This window comes from Sebastes fasciatus, chromosome 17, assembly GCF_043250625.1.
Source record: "Sebastes fasciatus isolate fSebFas1 chromosome 17, fSebFas1.pri, whole genome shotgun sequence".
In the NCBI taxonomy this organism is placed as follows: domain Eukaryota; kingdom Metazoa; phylum Chordata; class Actinopteri; order Perciformes; family Sebastidae; genus Sebastes; species Sebastes fasciatus.
This window is the reverse complement of record NC_133811.1, coordinates 6,138,626-6,155,308: the sequence shown is the minus strand read 5'-3', so window position 1 is coordinate 6,155,308 and position 16,683 is coordinate 6,138,626. Positions and strand designations below refer to the sequence as shown.

General features: G+C 42.5%; 1 protein-coding gene across 10 annotated transcripts in view; it reads left to right on the top strand.

Moving 5' to 3' along the window:
• thrb (thyroid hormone receptor beta) overlaps positions 1 to 16,683 on the top strand; it is a 134,848-nt gene that overhangs the window by 78,191 nt on the left and 39,974 nt on the right. For 7 of the 10 annotated variants that reach the window (XM_074614157.1, XM_074614151.1, XM_074614160.1 and 4 more), the window contains exon 2: positions 2,410 to 2,476. The exons of 1 other annotated variant lie outside the window; for it this stretch is intronic. The gene's annotated coding sequence lies outside the window, so the exon portion shown is untranslated. Of the gene's footprint in view, positions 1 to 2,175; positions 2,271 to 2,409; positions 2,477 to 16,683 lie in introns of those variants that run through there. 2 more of the 10 variants (XM_074614153.1, XM_074614159.1) reach the window with 2 other exon arrangements.

Below are 16,683 nucleotides of genomic sequence, written 5' to 3'. Positions count from 1 at the left end.
TGACTTATTATAAGTAATAAGTAATTACCAGAAAAAAAATCTGATATTGTTTATTTTTCTGCAGTGACATCGCCTCATATAACTGTATTAATGCTCTCCAGGGGCCTCATTACAGAAAAAATATCCTATCTTAAAGATAGTGTCGACGATGTTGGAAAGCTAGCATAATTTGAAAGTAGCTTCGCCTCAGGAGCTCCGTCTAAACCCCAACCCCTCAGCTGACCCTCAGCATCCTGTCATGCCTGCATCTTTGATTAAAATGCACACGAGACTGCCTCTACCTTTGACTACTGGTAGACTACTCGAGACGGACAAACCTTAACATCAACAGCTCTCGCTGATCGGCACTGGCTAGCTAGCTATCTTGGTCAAAAAAGTCGGGCGTTGAGTTTTAGTTACGAGGAGCTGGAGGCGCTAATCGTGTTGGTCGTTCGAATTCAAAATGAATCGTCTTTGCGTTCAATATATACCCATTAATACACGGTCCGGGTAATTTAAAAGCGTCATCGTACGGTTTGAGTAGCCTTTCAATCATTATATTTTGATGTTGATGTTATTCCCAATCTTCATTGTCATTACCGTACAGACGAGTGCTGCTGCCATTTTTGGCAGTTATTATTCATTCAGGACAGGGTCTATGGCATCCTAATTTGGGAAATCCCTAAATTAGGGCGGTTCTGTCATAGGAAAATTCTTATCCTGAGATAAGATGGGATATTTTTCTAAATGCAGTTCGGAGAAAAGTTTCTGTAATACCAAAAATCCCAAATGTCATCCTAAACGGAGATACGATAGGATTTCAAAATTAGGAAGTTTCTGTAATGAGTTGTGAGTTTTTGGTAGTGGGTTTAATATCTGTGTGTGTGCACTAGAAATAGTTTGTCATATTACTTCAATTCCAACAACTATAGCCAAAATAACATATGAGAGTGCTGCAGTCACAGGACTCCCCGTTGTTGTGGTTTTTCATCACCACATCTGGACCCATGTAAGAAAGACTGCTACCACTAGCTGGACCGCTTCCTTTTTATGATGGAAGTTAAAATGTTGCAGCGGCATCGCTAAAAAGCAGTCTGACAGCTTGCATGCGTAGTTGAGGGGTGCCGATGTTTAAAACAAGTTGGGGAACAACTGCTGTGTTGTGGTGATTTTACCGCGTGTTTCCCTACATCTCAGCCATTACTTTGGTGAGTACAGTGTTATCATAACTGATGATGGCCAAGGCTGCATAAATAAGTAATAAAGCGGATTATCCTTTAATGAGTAATGAAAACTGTTGTTTGGAAAAAAGAAAAGTGTTGATGATGGAGAGCAGGAGGAGACCGAGCTGCAAAATGAACGAATGCAAATGAGACCTGAAGAGAATGTGTACCAAGCAAATATGTAAATTAGCATTACAAAACAAATAGGACTTGATTATGTTGTTGCTGTTATGGATAGACAGTATTATTAAAACAATAATTCAGATGAGAGTGCGGCGCCACATTTCCCCCCCCCCACCCCAGATCCCAGATGAGTTGCATATGTGCACACTCTCGTTTGTGTGTGTGTGTGTGTGTGTGTGGACGAGCGTGTTGAAGAGTGCTACAGACGGACAGAGCACGGAGGGAGGAAAAGCATTCCCATTAGAGCGCCCATTAAGTCTGATTACAAGTGATTGCCGTCTGTCGGGAGAGAGATGACCAGCCCATTAATGACTTAAACAAATGCTTTCCTTTCTCACTCTCACCATAATCAAACCACCTCCTGTTTTTCTAGCCCTCGAGATGTCAGCATGAACTTAACAGGACTTCCAATGATTTTTGGCAAAACCCCAAACGAGCATTTCCGCTTTCCTGCACATGTTTTTGTCACTGTTGTTTTATTTACGGCCCACTTTCCTCCCCAAAAATGCCACTCTTTTTCGCTTCAGGGGGCTGACACACACACGAGAAGATATATTGACTTATTTGAAGGGGAAAAGAAATGTACACTGGGATTTCTCCACCCTTAACTGTAGCGTATTTGTGGTCGTAACCACATGTGGCAACCACCAGAGGTTACTTAAAAAGCCGCTGTGGGAGTTGCTGTGTTGTGTTGCAAATATAGGTCATGTTAACCGGATGTAGTGTTGTGACAACATCCTGCCACACATGTTACGCTTCACTGTGACGTATTGACTTCCTTTAAAATTTCTTCCACTGACTTGTGATTTCAAAGAGACAATGAGGGCTGTAAGTGTTTTTGAATGTCTCACCAGTGAGATGAAACTTATTTTTAAAGTGCCTCGGGTCAATTTTTTTACTGCCGTGGGTTAACATGTTTGCGACCGTCTCTAGTTTGTGTTTTTTTACGTAGCTGGGCTGTGATTTTTTTCATCTTCGGCTGCTCATTAGCTTGACTCGGCTCTGTATTTGTGTGTTTTTGTAGGTGTTTCTCTCGGGGAGCTCAGCGGCTCCTCAGCGCTGCCTGGAGTCAGACTTCACCACTTCCTCTGGTAAGACCTTCATGTTGCTCAATTCCACACAGCCAGAGTCCTGCAGCCTGCCAACACAGTGTTTCTCTCCACTAGACCTCCCTGCTGTGGCCAACACACACACACACACACACACACACACACACACACACACACACACACACACACACACACACACACACACACACACACACACACACACACACACACGCAGAGCAGTTGCGAGTCGTGATGTACATGTAATAAAGCTCAAATCTTGGTACTGATCCAGACTAAATCATTATGTGCCAGACTGGTGATCTGTCTGTTTATTCTGTTTCTTGTCTTTGGGATTGACAGCTGCAGCCTGAGCATAGAGGATGTCACAGTGCTGGGGGATGTGGTAGAATCTGAATCATTTTTTAGCAAGATTTTAGCAAGAAGAGTTTGTTATGGAATTGTAGATGTTTTTGAACTATTACCACCCAGCTTGTTGGGGTAAGGGAAGCAACATAAAACCAGAGTGTTTGGTAAAATAAAGCTATTTATTAACAAAGAGCTTAGATAATTAAAGCTGAAGTAGGCGAGATTGGAGCAATTATGATTTAAAAAAAGTTATTTTTATAAAACGGTCGCTATATCCTGACAGTAGTGCATGAAACGGGTAACCTGAAAACAAATCATGTGCCTCGGTGTCCTCCGGTGTCCTCCGCTGCTCCTAACCGCATCTGCAAGATTTCACAGACCGGAGGAAAACAAGCAGTAAGAGCTGATCTGAGGTCTGCCGTCTATGAGAGCCAGCTATCAATCACTCGCGAACTCCGACCAAACGGTCAAACTAGGCAGCGCTGATCAAATATGAATCAATATTCTTACATTAATGCCTATTTCTCTCCTCAAATGTTTTCAGAATCATCTTGTAGTGCACGGTTTAGCTGTAAAATGAGAAAGTTTGTGAAGTGGCAGCCATGATGAGATCTCTTGAAGGAACGCCAAGTACCGGTCACATGACCGGAGCACAGCCAATAGGAACGCTCTCTCTCTCTCACTCTCACTCTCACTCTCACTCTCACTCTCACTCTCACTCTCTGAAATGACCTGTGATTGGTCAAAGTCTCCCATCACGGGGCTAGATAAAACAGAGCCATGAGGAGGTGCAGAAGTCTAGTTTTCTCGCAGAGCACTTGAATTACAATATGCTGAAAGGTTATTATGGGACTTTTTGCCCAATGATGCCAAATATATACATATACACTTTAATGCACCAAAGAAAACATAACGCAGACTACAAAGGATAAATGGCTGGTGGGTGCTGTTCAAATCAAAGAAATAAATATAAACCAAAAAACAGACGAAACAGCACCCCTGCAACTAGTGTAACTAAACAAAGGAATCCGAGTGTGTGGGTGTTTTCCAGCTCTGAGTCACAACAACGAGACGATACGTTGGCGAGCTGTTCAAGCACAATCCCAGCCGTCGTCGTCTGTCCGGCTGGACAAACACTCGTAGCTTCTCAGTTCCCCAAATGGCCTCCTCTGGATTGGAGGACCAGACCGGGTATACCGCTCCAATCAGAAAGAGAGGGGCAACGCCTCAGCAGGTGGAACCAATCTCAATTACAACTCATCTCTGCTGATGAAGATCATGTACTGTAGTCAAAAGCTTCAGAATAGCTACTAAATGGACCTCGAGGTGATAATGTTGTTAACTGTTTCTGAGGTCGAGAATAAACTAGTATGGATGAGAAGTATATCGGAGACAAAAATACAATATCCAGGATGGTGAAAGTGAGCAGCCAGATCTTTGGCGTACAGCAGAGTATATCTGACCATTTTAACAGACAGCGCCCAGCCCCCTATATATACTCTGAATTTCAGATTTAGCCTTCTGGCTCCGGGTTCAGATTCCCTCCTGTTGAGAGTAACCGGTACAAGCAGTCCTTCATCACCACATGATTTCACTTCTGAACACAGGCCAGGAGAGGAGGAAGTGAGTCCTGAGGGTGCTCACTTGGCAAAGTGTGTAGTGCAGTTGATGATATAATGATATTGTTCGTGTTGTTGTTGTTGATGATGATGATGGTGGTGGTGATGGTAACATTGTCGACTACGATTTCTATGATGAGGTTTGTGCCGCTGATTGTGTTATGATGGCAGAGATGTTGATCATGTGTTCAACCAACCTGATCGCATGGGAAGGCGTATAAACAGCACAACATTTTAAAGACATTCAGCGTGTCATGAGAACGCTTTTCAGGCTTTTGAGTGTCATTTTAACGTTGCGAAACAGATTTTACGTGTCATTTAACGCCATGTGACCGTGAAATGGTCGCGGTTACGTTTAGGCAACAAAACCACTGAGTTAGGTTTAGGAAAAAACATCACGGATGGGCTTAAAATAAGTACGTAAACAACGTCACATAAGTATGGAAAACACGTCACAAACATCACTGACGTAACTTCGAAATAACTCAACAACACTTTGGGTCACAAACACAAGTCTCCTGGTTAAAAGTCCTGTGTTTGTTGGACCTATGGTAACCCTGGTCACTATGCACTTTGCTCTCCCTGTGTATCTGTATTTTTATAGTCATACTCTGCCTCTATTTATTCTATTTGCATCGACATGTTTTAGATGTTATTGCCGCTGTGTTTTTGCACACTGGAAAAGTCGGACACCAGTGACTTATGTTGTTAGCCCACTTGTATCCAGGCTACCTCCCCTCCCCTCCCTTTACTGTACTGTACGTTTCTATGCTATTTCATGTATCGTAATATGCTTCGCTTTAAAAACCAACTGCCCTCTGGAGACAAAATGAAGTTGATAATTGAAAGCTGAAGGAGCGAGCTGCGTGAGCTTCCCGCAGCTTTCCAAATCAACATGAATTTTTACATGATTAATTTCAAACACTCGTGTATGAGTCAGATCCAGAGTAAACCAAGAAAGTAGTCCACTAGCAGTTAGCGGTTAGCCATAATAGTCATAATGGTAGTAGGGAGTCACAACGGTTACATTTATGGGAAATGCGGCAGATGTCCCTTTTTATGTGCATGTAAACACACACTTTGAATCCATATTATCCTGTCACCATTTCATCTCAAGTCCTGGTTAATTTAGCTGTACAGTATAGATCTGATATATGATAGCATGTCATACTGTAACATAATAATATGATATTTTTGTTTGAGACCAGAGCAGGTTTAACCAGAGATGTGTCCAGAATGTTAAACACAACGGGTGTAACATGTTTGACTGTCACATGGGTGCATTTGAATGTAAATGCCTGTAAATGTCAGCTTGCCCCAATAGCACCGCATTGCAGCCCGTGAGCTGCTGCCGTCTACAGCGCTCTCCCTCAACACCAGACCAATTTCAGGAATTGTTGTCGCTATTAGTCAGTTAGACACAAAAACATGAGAACATATGGGTCCAGGTTTGAAAAATACCAAAGTTACCCTTTAATGTCGGCTAATCAAAGAGAAATAAGAGCGGAATTGTTGTGACCATTAAATAAAAGGCAGCTGCTGCTTTTACTGCAAAGCCTTGTGTTGCTATAAATCTCAACAAAAGCAGCATTGTATACAGCATACTGCAAGGAGGGAAATATACGTGACAGCTTATTAAAAATGAGGACTAACAGACCGGCCGTGTAGCTCAGAGGAGATGTCAGAGCGAAAACAAAAAGGCTTCCATCTGCACACATAAAAATGGGGAAAATGTGTCGGAGCTAAAATGTAATGATAACTTAGACGCCAAACATCCTTCATGAGTCTGCAGGTGACTGTTAGCTCCAGCAGGCAGCCATTCATCACGACTGTCATACAGTAGCGCTGCATGGATTATTGGCTGTAGTATGACCGAATGCATTATTGGGACTCAGCTCAGCTCTTCCAGTGATGGATCATTCTCATGACTGTGCACAGTGTAATAGGAACACTGTAGCATTTCCAAAACAGACCGGATAGCTCCGATGATCCGTTTTGACATTGGCCTGTGTGTGTGTTTTTTCCCCGGCAGCGATAGAACTTAATGTAATATGATAAGTGCACCGGAGACTGTGACGCAAAGTCATTCGGTTGATTCTTCTATCAGCTTGAATTCTTTAATGAAAACACCATCTGCTGTCCCTTTTTGTGATACCAGTTGCCATGATGATGAGCCCGTATCACGTTGCACAGCGTGATGCAGCTTCGTAAATTAAGTATCAGAGAGGCTCCAGGCAGAATGGGTCGGTCGGATCAAGATGGACTCTTATCTGAATGCCACCTCAAATAAGATGCATGCTGGTCAAGGCCGTGGCTATTGTTTACCGCCGCTCGTCAGTGTTGATTCAATGATGCAAGCAGAGGTTCGCGTACAATGAGATTACCCAGTGAGGACTGTTAGGAGGGCGGATATTTAGACCCAGATGAGGCCCGTGATGCCCTTTGTGGAGTTTTCAAAACAACTAGAGCCGTCGTTTTTATTACAGCTGAATGAAGCTTCCGCTGCTTCTGTTTTGCATATATTGCACTGCTGTTTGTTTAGTGTCTATGTGGTGCAAAGCAAAAGGCTCATTCAGTGATGGAAGAAGAAGTAATAATACAACAATGTAAAAAGTCTCAGTAGTCGTCACACACAATACAATTACAAACAGTATATACAATATACAATCTAGTATACAATATGACTGAAAAGGAACAGGCAGGAGCATTATGCCTATCTCACATTCAATCAATTTAGTGGCTGTTCACATCTGCCGTCTATAAACATAGATTGATATTTATGGGAGAAAAAAAGATATCTGCCTGCTGTGATTGGTTGTTCCTCGTCACATGATGAGTGCGCGCTGCTGCGTTTTCAAAAGTTTAACTATTTTTATCTCGGGGCGCAGCCATCGCGCCCTGAAAAATAGGAGCTTGGGAATGGTTTGCGTGCTGCGATGACGTCACTCCGGCTTTTGAGCGCCTCTTCCCTGCGTCTGCATTAACAATAATGGATTTTAGGCCGCAAAAAAAAAGAAAATGCAGCTTGTGAACGGCCCCTTAAGCTACCCTCCAGAATAAAACATTATTATAAAATAAAAATCATTCACACTTAAAATCCTCAAAAATAGCTTTATAAACTATTCTTTTGAAAACCAAAAGTGAGGTACACATTCTGACATTTATGTTAGCGTTGTTCAATAATTTAACCCCAACAGTAGAAATATATCTCCTTTTAATCCGTTTTTAAAGTTATTTTTTTTAGCTTTTTGTACGGTAAACTTATAAACGTTTCTCAAATCATATTTGCACTCCTGTATTGAAAGAAAAACCCTGGCAGTTCATTTTTTTTCTCCGCTGAACATTATTAAAATTTTTTAGGACTGTCAAATTTAACGCAATAATAACGCCTTCACACAAATTTGTTTTACCGCCACTAATTTCTTTAACACAACTTACGATTTTTAAGTGGTAGTGGGCTCAGTTTTAAAGTTAGCACACTTAGCACATGTAGTACCCACGAGTCTCCCCTTTACAGACATGCCCACTTTATGATAATCACATGCAGTTTGGGGCAAGTCATAGTCAAGTCAGCACACTGACACACTGACAGCTGTTGTTGCCTGTTGGGCTGCAGTTTGACATGTTATGATTTGGGCATATTGTTTTATGCTAAATGCAGTACCTGTGAGAGTTTCTGGGCAATATTTGTCATTGTTTGTGTTAATTGATTTCCAATAATAAATATATACATACATTTGCATAAAGCAGCATATTTGCCCTCTCCCATGTTGATAAGAGTATTAAATACTTTACAAATCTCCCTTTAAGGTACATTTTGAACAGATTAAAAAAATGTGTGATTAATCGCGACTAACTATAGACAATCATGCCATTAATCGTGGTTAAATATTTTAATCAATTGACAGCTGTAATTATCATATGTGACATTAGATTGTTAATACTGATGCATCAATGTGTAAGCAGCATTTTACTGTTGTAGCTGCTTGCATTTCCTCAGAGCTCTGACTGACTTGTGTCGATCATCATGAATCTCTGAGTAACTTTATTACTCAACATAGAATCAACGTCTCGGGGAGGGGTAGTCTCGATATTAGGCTGAGGGGGTCCTGCTAGCACATCGGTGACCACATAATGTAGGTGTGAACTATAATAGAAGTTCTCAGTTTCATAGCATCTGTACAAGTTTCACAAATTCCAGTATGAAGTTCTGAAGATGTTCAGGGATAGAACATTTCGAAGTGTGGAAAAACCCTGGGTACACATTGCATCATTTTTGTGTTCCACCTTTTAACTAAACTTCACATTTTAAAGTAGAGCATTTACAAGAAATGAGCAGCTGTGTGAAGATGTGGGAGCTAGAACATGGTGAGAGTGAAACCTTTGATCCAGCCTGTCATATATGCCTCCTCTTTGTCAGTGTGACGGTGGTTACAGGATGCTCTCTCTGCTGATAGAGATAAACAACACATTACAGTCAGAGAGAGATGCTCTTGGAGGATGTTGATACAAATGTGTTTTTCATTAACTTTGTCAGACTCAAAGAATGTTGAATTGTTTCATGCCTCAAGCTTCGGCCCTATTTTGATGACTCGTTGTATTGTTTTGCTCTCAAAGGATCCATTGCCCTTGTTCATGCAAAAAGTTTTACAAGGTAGAAGAAAGCATGGAAAACTAACTAGAAAATGCTCAGCTGAGAGTCAGCTGAAGGTCTTCATCAGTGTTTGTCGTGGTAAAGAGCATCTGCTGTACTCAAATTGAATGCAAACGCAAAATGGTGATTAAGAGCATCCTTGTCTTTCAACTCGGATCAACTGTAGTTTTAATGTTTTTTACTAAAAGAGTATAAAAAACTTTGTGAGACTGGTGAGCCACAGTCAGTCCATCTGTTCTCTGAATGCTAGCGATGAGGAGAAGTACATTATGTACTCCATTACGAGCCTGTTTCCTGTTTCCTTCCTTACCCCAGGCGTCTGAGTGGACACTTCAATGCTTTTTTTTTATATTAGCTACTGTCTGTCTGGGTTGTTGCATCAAATGTGTGTCATGATTCCATTGTAAGGTCATGGGCGGAAGATGAGACAACGGGCCCCCATGGGCACCGACATGGGAAAGGCCCCCACACCTCTCCTACACAGGATGCGAGACACACAGACTTTATAGCTGTTCAGCCTCTTTTTGTTGTTTTGTGTCTCTTTGTTGTTGTTGTTGCGCAGCTCTGTGTGGTTTTGTGTCTCTTTATAGTTGTTTTCTATCACTTTGTTATTGTTTTGTCTGTTTGTGGTCATTTTGTGTCTCTTTGTGGTAGTTACACATCTCCCTGTGGTTTTGTCTGTCTTTGTGGTCACGTTGTGTCTCTTTATAGTTGTGTTATGTCTCTTTGTGATCATTTTGTGTTTCTTTGTAGTTGTTTTTTGTCTTTCTGTAGTTGCTTTGTGTCTCTTTGTGGTAGTTACACATCTCCCTGTGGTTTTTGTCTCTCTTTGTGGTCATTTTGTGTCTCTTTATAGTTGCTTTGTGTCTCTTTGTGGTAGTTAAACATCTCCCTGTGGTTTTGTCTGTGTTTGTGGTCACTTTGTGTCTTTTTATAGTTGCGTTGTCTCTTTGTGGTCATTTTGTGTCTCTTTGTAGTTGTTTTGTGTCTTTCTGTAGTTGCTTTGTGGTAGTTACACGTCTCCCTGTGGTTTTTGTCTCTCTTTGTGGTTGCTTTGTGTCTCTTTATAGTTATTTGTTATCACTTTGTAATTGTTTTTTGTCTCTTTGTAGTTGTTTTGTGTCTCTTTGTGGTCATTTTGTGTCTCTTGGTAGTTGTTTTCTATCACTTTGTAATTGTTTAGTGTCTCTTTGTGGTCATTTTGTGTCTGTTTGCAGTCGTTTTGTACCAGTTTGTAGTTGTTTTGTGTTTCTCTGTAGTTGCCATGTGTCACTTTGTAGTTGTTTTGTATCACTTTGTGATTGTTTTGTGTCTCTTTGTAGTCATCTTGTGTCTCTCTGTTGTTGCTTTGTGTCTCTTTGTGGTCATTTTGTGTCTTAGAAGTTGTTTTGTATCACTTAATTATTGTTTTGTGTCTCAGTTGCTTTGTGTCTCTTTGCTGTCGTTTTGTGTCTCTTTTAGTTGCTTTGTGTCTTTTTGTAGTAGTTTTGTGTATCTTTGTGGTTGTTTTGACCCTTTTCACAGTTGTTGTGAATCTCTTTTTGTCTCTTTGCAGCTGTTTTGCATCTCTTTGTAGTTGTTTTAGTCTCTTTATAGTCTTTTTATGTTTCTCTGTCGTCATTTTGAGTCTCTTCCTAGTTGGTATACAGTACATCGGTCCAGGGGGGCCCTGACACTTTGGACCGCCTGGGCCTGTGCCCGGTAGGCCCGTTCAGTAATCCATCCATGTGTACGGAGTGTGTAGTCGTGTCACAGCTTTCCAAAGTTGTCAAAAATGTGTATGCCATATGCGTTTTACATACTAGTAGACAGTACACACTCTCGTAGCTTTAACAATTTGTCCTCAGTCACTATCATAACATCAGTGTCCTGTATATCAGCACATACTGAATACCATCAACCATATTGCTTATGAAGTGGTGTCAGGAGTAGGCGGGGTCATTAACTTAATGAGGACGTGCTGGTGAGTTTACATTTCTGCATCATATTGTCATGTTTGTTTTACTCGCTGCAGCAACACAGTACATCGTGTTCTTTTATCAGGATGTGGTGACTGTTTTGGCGGAGAAATGATGCGTATCAGTGTAAAGAAGGAAGTGCTCACTCACAGCATATAGAGTGCAGAAGCATTTAACACACCCAAACAACAATGCAAACCCACGAGTGAACCTGAGTAAACAGTTGTGTGATATTTGCGAAAGGAACAGGACGGTGGTTACGGTTAAGGGGTTTATCTTAATGACTGGAGAACAAAAGGTTTTGATTTGACTCCGGTTGTGGCTAAAACTCAGTCTGCCAATCACATGCAGTTTGGGGGTAGGTCATAGACAAGTCAGCACACTGACACACTAACAGTAGCATACTTTTTTATGCTAAATGCAGTACCTGTGAGGGTTTCTAGACAATTATTTGTCTTTTTTTTTTGTTAATTGATTTCCAATAATAAATATATAAATATATTTGCATAAAGCAGCATATTTGTCCACTCCCCTGTCGATAAGAGTATTAAATACTTGACAAATCTCCCTTTAAGGTACATTTTGAACAGATAAAAAATGTCTTGCGATTAATTGTGATCAAATATATTAACCAATTGACAGCCCTAATATAAATATATCCAAGACACATTCAATGATCATGTCATGCAACTGCTGAATAAGGGTACTAGCACCTTTTTTTTGGTCCAATTCAGGCTCTGTTGTGTGTACTGTGGATGATTTAATGCAACGTACACAGCTACCTGCTATAGCACCAGTACTGTGTGATTGAAGCTGGGTTGGCGTATAAAGAAAGGCAGCAGTATCTGCTTGTGATGTTGAAGCAAGGCCAGCTTGAAGGCTGCCTGGCCTGTTAGCTCAGACGCATACGTGCAACACGCCGCACCGTGCGCACTTAGGACACATAACTTTTACAGTCACAGAGTAAAACAGCAGGGTGCAGGTTAAAATCGCATCAGCATCATAGCTCAGCACTTTCTCATCCCGAAAAAATGTGGGTCCTTTAAGGACTCGCGCTCGCTGCCGGCTGTTCCAGGAAAGTCGAGGGTAAAAATCAATATGTGCACATACAGTACAAGCAGAGAGAATGTGAGACACACCATAGCTCCACGCCTGCAGCTGTGCTCCTGTGTTTTTCAAAGACACGGAGGAAATCCATGGAGGGTTTCTATAAGTTTGACAGATTCTGTTTGTGTGTACTTGAATAGAAGAAGAAATGAGAGTTTGTTCTGTGCGGTAACCTTGGTTTAGCTTCCTCTGTGCTCTGTATAATCGCACAATAATGTTGGATATTGTTGCCACCATGCCTTACATTACACCAGCACCTAATACAAATTGGGATAATAGAGAAACTTGTGAATTATCAGCAACTTCAGATCAGCTTTTATAGAAGTTGGCATCAAGCCCTTTCATGTATCTTAAAAGAAAAACCCTGCAAAGAAAGCAACAGAATCAAACAGTGAAGTTATCTAGCAGTCCAGCCAAAGTCACAACCTACTTTCTGTTTTTTAAAGTATAAAAAAAAAGAATCTGATGCAGGAAAGTAGAGAAAGGCCGAAGCTCGATGAAAAGGGAAAATGGTGGACTGGGGGGCGACCCCCGCTCCCCGCCACTGCAGCTAATTTACGCCTGCGGTGGAAGTCCATTATTGTCACTTTTGTTTATTTGGGACACTAATGTGCAGAAATGGCAATTAGAGAGCCACAAAAAGCACTCAGCTGTATGATTTGTTCCCCCTTCCAAAATAAATTGCCATCTGTGGACCTCCTATCTGATGGAATTGTCCTGAAATGGCTTCCTGTGAGCACCTAGGTGCAACTGTTGGAGGTTTTTTGCGGCAAATTCGGTTTCCTCAGATGTGTTTTATACATTAACATAAGAGCTGTCAATCGATTAAAATATTTAATCGCCAATTAATTGCACATTTTTTAACTCTTCAAATGTTCCTTAAAGGGAGATTTGTCAAGTATTTAATACTCTTATCAGCATTGGAGTGGACAAATATGCTGCTTTATGCAAATGTATGTATATATTTAACAGCTTAAATAAGTTCAAATTCGGCAACAGTGACAAAATTTTGTTCCCAATGGCAGCAACCAAACATTGTGAATGCACAGCACCTCTGACTGGCTTCGTCTCCATAGCAATGGCAGCTGAGGCTGAAGGGGATCGAAGTATTTTAGAGCCACTTGCATACAGCCCAGGAATTGCATTCATATGGGACAATTCCTCACGATTTGCGTGCCGATGTTAAGTGCCAAAGCATGAAGTAGCACGCCCAGTATGCTGCGATGCCAGAAGTAAGAACGCGGAGGTTGAGAGTTTGTGTCCCGCCACATACTTGCAATTTTCGTACGTCTTTTATACATCTTTAACCTTAACCAAGTGCTCTCGTTGACCAGCCCGAGCCATACCTTTTAACCATAGTTTATAAGCCATTAGTGGACCTTGAGTTGATTCCAGCTTCCAAGGTTGTTTCAAAGGTCATTAGTTTGAACATGATATTTCATGAGGCAGGAATCAGAGCTGTACATTCACTATGCTTTATTGTTGCCATTAGGATAAATTAGATATATTTAAACTCTTAAATGTGTCATCTGGTTTCTACAAAATGTAATCATTGGTGGCATTGTTGAATGGGACATTTTCTTAAAACGTTAGATCGGGTTTTGAAGAATCATCCAATTTAAGTTCTTGTCTGGTGAAAGGGTTGTGCCACACCAAACTGAAGCAAATAAGTCATGATTTCTCAGAAATTAAGTTGAAAAAATTAGAGAACTGGTGGCCATAACATAATCCTCTATTATCTTTAAATGATCTATGTTGACAAAAGACAACCTTCAAATTGGAATTTACACTCTTAAAACAGCCTGGTCTCCTAAAAATTCCCAGACAATAAAACTGTATTGTCAATTACGTTTCGAGGGAACCATATTTTCTCCCAGATTATGTATCGAAGTATCACAAATAAGTTTTTAGTTGAAGCCCGCGGAAGTCCACAAATATGTTTCCCATCCATCCATCTTCACCCGCTTATCCGGGATCGGGTCGCGGGGGCAACAGCTCCAGCAGGGGACCCCAAACTTCCCTTTCCCGGGCCACATTAACCAGCTCTGACTGGGGGATCCCGAGGCGTTCCCAGGCCAGAGTAGAGATATAATCTCTCCACCTAGTCCTGGGTCTTCCCCGTGGTCTCCTCCCAGCTGGTCGTGCCTGGAACACCTCCCAAGGGAGGCGCCCAGGAGGCATCCGTGCTAGATGCCCGAACCACCTCAACTGGCTCTTTTCGACGCAAAGGAGCAAGGACTCTACTCCGAGTCCCTCACGGATGACTGAGCTTCTTACCCTATCTCTAAGGGAGACGCCAGCCACCCTCCTGAGGAAACCCATTTCGGCCGCTTGCACCCGCGACCTCGTTCTTTTGGTCATGACCCAACCCTCATGACCATAGGTGAGAGTAGGAACGAAGATTGAACGGTAGATCGAGAGCTTTGCCTTCCGGCTCAGCTCTCTTTTCGTCACAACGGTGTGGTAAAGCGAATGCAATACCGCCCCTGCTGCTCCGATTCTCCGACCAATCTCACGTTCCATCGTCCCCTCACTCGCGAACAAGACCCCGAGATACTTAAACTCCTTCACTTGGGGTAAGGACTCATTCCCTACCCGGAGTAGGCAAACCACCGGTTTCCTGCTGAGAACCATGGCCTCAGATTTAGAGGTGCTGATTCTCATCCCGACTGCGTCACACTCGGCTGCGAACCGATCCAGTGAGTGCTGGAGGTCGCAGACCGATGATGCCAACAGGACCGCATCATCTGCAAAAAGCAGCGATGAGATCCTCAGCACATCGATCTGCAAACCCTCCTCCACCCGACTACGCCTCGATATCCTGTCCATGAATATCACGAACAGGATTGGTGACAAAGCGCAGCCCTGGCGGAGGCCAACCCCCACCGGAAACGAGTCCGACTTATTGCCGAGGATCCGAACACAGCTCTCGCTTTGGGCGTACAGGGATTGGATGGCCCTGAGAAGTGCCCCCCTCACCCTATACTCCCGCAGCACCCCCCACAGTATCTCCCGGGGGACCCGGTCATATGCCTTCTCCAAGTCCACAAAACACATGTAGACTGGATGGGCATACTCCCAGGCCCCCTCCAGGATCCTTGCGAGAGTGAAAAGCTGGTCCGTTGTTCCACGGCCAGGACGGAATCCGCATTGTTCCTCTTCGATCTGAGGTTCGACTATCGGCCGAACCCTCCTTTCCAGCACCTTGGAGTAGACTTTACCAGGGAGGCTGAGCAGTGTGATACCCCTGTAATTGGCACACACTCTCTGGTCCCCCTTTTTGAAAAGGGGAACCACCACCCCGGTCTGCCACTCCTTAGGCACTGTCACCGACTTCCACGCTGTGTTGAAGAGACGTGTCATCCAAGACAGCCCCTCCCCACCCAGAGCCTTCAGCATTTCTGGGCGGATCTCATCAACCCCCGGGGCTTTGCCACTGTGGAGTTGTTTGACTACCTCAGTGACTTCCACCAGGGTAATTGATGATGGTCCCCCATCAGCTTCCAGCTCTGCCTCTACCATAGAGGGCGTATTGGTCGGATTCAGAAGTTCCTCAAAGTGCTCCTTCCACCGCCCGATTACCTCCTCAGGTATATGTTTCCCTTGAAATGTAATTGAGAATGCAATTTAGTTGTATGGGAATGTTATTTTTAGGAGACAGGGTTGTCTTCAAAATACTTTGACTTTCCCATGTAGCAACTCTATTAAAAAAGAGGGGAATAAAGTTTATCATTTCCAAGTAAATTTGAGGGTTTTGTTAGTCTCTTGGGTTTAACAAATGTAGGAATTCACCAACTTGAAACTGGATCCAACATGGAACCTGTTTTTGGGAACAATCAGGAGACACTCAATTTCCCCTCAACATCCGGGCCAACCGTTTTCCTCCAGGCTGCTCAGTCAATAGACTCATCCTCTGTCTCTGATATAGATATGAGGTTATTGATAAAAATGTCTCCATGAGGAGTTTCACTTTGCTGCGTCCTTCTGCGACCTGCAATCATTTGTCTCCTCTGTATGTGCATTACAGCCCGTTCTTTGTCTGTTTTTTTCCTTCCGTCTATCTTCATATTTGTTCCAGCCAGAAAATCTTTGGGCATCTATTTATCTGTCTGTGTGTGTCCTCATTAGAGCTTTAGAAACCTGTTGAATGGATGAACCGGCTTTCGGGGCCTTCCCCAGCTGTTGTCTGGATATTAAATGCTCTCTGGGGTGAAAAGCAGCAAACTGAAGCTGAGTTTCCTGTAATGCTTTTTCAAGCCAGCTGTTCTTCCACTGCAAAGGAATTATGAAAGCTGCAACTCTTTTTGCATTTTCTTTTTTAAAAAAAAAATTCCTGAGCTTGTTGACACTGAGATTTTGAAAACACATGTAGGCTGAGTTACAAAGTGGACATCAGTGGTTGGTTGTGTTTATAGTGGATTTATCACAGGGTTTATTTAGAGAGAGACACTTAAAGGAGCAGGTAAAGGCTCGGTCAGCTGAGGACACACTCTGGGGTTATTTCATGTCTTCCAGGATGATTGGTTTGTGTCTTTGGATTGAGTC